This window comes from Cibotium barometz, chromosome 7 (genome assembly GCF_041138505.1).
Source record: "Cibotium barometz isolate CiBa-2024 chromosome 7, ASM4113850v1, whole genome shotgun sequence".
In the NCBI taxonomy this organism is placed as follows: Eukaryota; Viridiplantae; Streptophyta; class Polypodiopsida; order Cyatheales; family Cibotiaceae; genus Cibotium; species Cibotium barometz.
This window is the reverse complement of record NC_141052.1, coordinates 25866405-25870420: the sequence shown is the minus strand read 5'-3', so window position 1 is coordinate 25870420 and position 4016 is coordinate 25866405.

Genomic DNA, 4016 nt, shown 5'->3' with positions numbered 1-4016 from the left:
TACAAGATCAGAAGGGGAGGTTCTAATACTTGTACACCTCAAAATCTAGAGGGAGGAATCTTACATCCTACCCCACTTAAAAAACGCGAGATGTCCTCATCTGGCAGCTGGAGGACAAACTCTTTCCCTTAAGATCCAACTAATTCTTATAGTCTGGTCAACCCAACAAAATCCTGGGATAAAGATCCCTTCATATAGAACTCATTATCAGATAACAATTCATTTTAGCCTAGGATATTTAATCCTAGAATATGGTAGGAAGTCCTCTTTTCATGTTATGCATAAGAATGAATCATGTATCAATTTCTTAAGAATTTTGCCATAGCTCCGCTACTATTACTGATAATTTTTAATATTTTTGAAAAGAATAAGACTTAGTAATGTAATTATGATAGTATAACTATCTCTTAACCTTAAATCCAATTTATGGATTTAACTCATAAGATTACCATAATTTACTAGCATATAAGTATAGAAACCCATTTTCTTAACCTCTAGCTTCACAAGCCTAGAGTTTGATTTGTGAATTGAGAATTTCTCCAAGCGTTAATTGAATAGAGAATTGGTCATAGGAATGACCATTCTTTGGGGGAGAGAGAGATAAACATAAAAAGCATCCTAATTATGCATAAATGTAAACTTTTCTTCATTATTCATTACAACTCTTAAGAAAAGCTTGATTTGCATTATAAACACTTAATTTAGAAACTTCTCAAGCTTGAGAGGGGTTGAGAAGTAAAAACATTGAGAATAGTAGAGAAAAAACCATAAAATTACACTTTACCTCTTGTTTTTGCTTGCTTCTCTATCTTGGAAGAAGCCCCCAACCAATCAAATCGTTAGTGTGTTGAAAGGAAAGCTCCAAGGATGGTTGAAGAGAGAGAGAGGCTCCACTCTAACCAAAAGTAGAGGATTTTTAAGGGATCATAAAAAATATCATTATTTTAATGTAATACTGGCATGGTGTAGTTCACAGATTTTTTTACAAAATACTAAGGATCTTTTTATAGGTCAGGGAGGCCTCTAACCAAGTCCAACTAGGTTCTAGAATTTTCTAGGTTCAGTTTGACTGAATTTGGACAAGATTTGGACCTAGTTTGGCTCCCTTTTGATTTGGTTTGATCGAGGAGAGAGGAGAGATAAAAATATCACAATTTTTTTGAGTTAAAAACTCTACCACATGTATGAAATAGGTGCCTCCTTGAAATCTCCCCCCCTCCTTACCAAGGTGTCAAAAATGTATCATTATACCAAAATATCTCATTTTTTTAGTAATATCTCATAGCTTTTAACTAATAAACCTTGTACTCAGTCAACTCTTCATCTTAGGTGGGCATTTACTCATTTTTGGGTATTTTCTTTTATTCATTGGATTGATCTCCTCCCCACACTTGGATTGATCCTATTGGCCCATAGGAACCTTAGACCATAATCCAAAATTTTTTGAAAATCTAGACCCTTAGGCTAAGGTCCTTTATACACATTTTCAATTAATTCCAATTGCACATTGGAAAGTTCTTTTTGAATTTCTGTTTCAGGGGAAACCATTTTAGACACTAGAAGGATTTTTATATCCAAAAATATCTCAATTTTAGATTATCTCTCTCTAGACATTTTCTCTCTCCAGGCCAAAACAGGGTAAAACAGGATCTTTCTTCTATTTCAGAGAGGGGAATAATTACAAGATCAGAAGGGGAGGTTCTTACACCTGTACACCTCAAAAGCTGGAGGGAAAAATCTTACATCCTACGCCACTTAAAAAACGCGAGATGTCCTCATCTCGCGGAGGACAAACTCTTTCCCTTAAGATCCAACTGATTCTGGGGTTCCTTATAGTTTGGTCAACCCAACAGAATCCTGGGATAAATATCCCTTCATATAGAACTCATTATCATATAACAATTCATTCAAAACATATCATTCATATCCTTAACACAATAATGGTCCATCAGACCGAAAATTCCATCTGAACATTCCTCCATGGGAATTTCAGTTATGTAGGTTTTTAATTTGTCATCCCTTAACTTGATCCTCTGGGTCAAGTGTTAACAGTAGCAATCTGTCAGCACAATCCACTAATCTCATAGGGATTTGCTGAAGTCGCAATCATCATTCCAATATTATCATCATCACTGGGATTTGTCCCATTCATCCTCATTGTGGCTTTGTTAAACTTATCTTCTTTCAACTAGAATTCAGGAATCATTATCTTTCAATCAGAGTCCAAACCAACTCATCAATTCTCAACCACAATTCTAAAATCATATCAACCAGCATTCGAATTCATCATCTGGATGGCATTTTTGCTTATTATTTCAAGGTCTTAGATTTACTCGTATATACTGCCAGTAAAGAGCTGCAGTTATACCGTCGATATATACGGGTAATCACAGTCCTTGGAACTATAAGGTAAATACCATCATGTCTAGGCCTTAAGCAAGTCAGGGATTCCATACAATTGCGGTCCTTCTATTTGAAGCCCCAATTACAAATTTATAAATCTTCATTCTGAATATCAATTTGTATGAATTTCATCACACAATTACAACCTTTTACTGCTCCTTCATAAATGTTTGACATTTATGGCTTCTCGGTTGATCCACTTTAGGCAATTCGCTCTGAAATCAGCTGAAAGATCCCTACCCCCTCCGCACAACGAATTCGAGGGTGCTAGCAAGGAAAGTAGCACTTCTTGCGCAGGACAGAGCCTCTCACTCGGGGCCTCGCCCACAGATGTCCGGACAAGAGACTAATCCCTCGATTCTTCCAAAAATCGAACCCGAAAAAACTTCCCTGGCCTAGAAAGCACGGGCGATTCCTCCCAGCATTCTTGACATAAAACAGTCATTTAAAAATAGGTCGGTCATAAATACAGTTTCTATAACGAACTCTCGTCTTTCCACATTGTTCTACATTAATCCACATTACTTAATCCAAGTCCAATCATATGTATTCCCATCGTCCTTCATCCATTCTCATCCAATCACATCATTTTTTATCTCATCACATCTTTCCACATTTAGACTCATCACATCTCATCCACTCGCATCTACCCATATCCACATCTCATCACATCTCATCCATTCAAATCTACCCCGATCCACATCACATCACATCCATTTCACCTCACATCTCATTCATTCACGTCACATCCCGATTCACATCCCATCACATCTCATCCATTCACATCACATCTCATTCATTCACATCTATCCCGATTCACATCACATCCATTCACATCACATATCATCCACTCACATCTATCCCAATTTACATCATATCACATCACATCCATTTCACATCACATCTCATTCATTCACATCTATCCCGATTCATATCCATTCACATCACATATCATCCATTCACATTTATCCCAATTTACATCATATCACATCACATCTCACCCATTCACACTTATCCCGACTCACATCACATCACATCCATTCACATTCATCACATTCATTGTATCCCCATTCCATAACATACATTCTATCCACATTACATCACGTCCACATCTATCCACATCATATCTCATTCATTCCATCCACTTTACATCACATCCACATCATATCTCATTCATAAAGATCCCATCGCATTCATCCACATCCATCCAATCATTCACATGCACGACTATCCACATCTATCCATACATTCACATCCATCACTTCACATCCACATATATTCATATCACCACATTTTATCCACATCACATCACATCTCATCCACATCCACATCACAAAGTGAAAACATTGAGAATAGTAGAGAAAAAACCATAAAATTACACTTTTCTTAATTATTCATTACAACTCTTAAGAAAAGCTTGATTTGCATTATAAACACTTAATTTAGAAACTTCTCAAGCTTGAGAGGGGTTGAGAAGTGAAAACATTGAGAATAGTAGAGAAAAAACCATAAAATTACACTTTACCTCTTGTTTTTGCTTACTTCTCTATCTTAGAAGAAGCCCCCAACCAATCAATTGGTTAGTGTGTTGAAAGGAAAGCTCCAAAGATGGT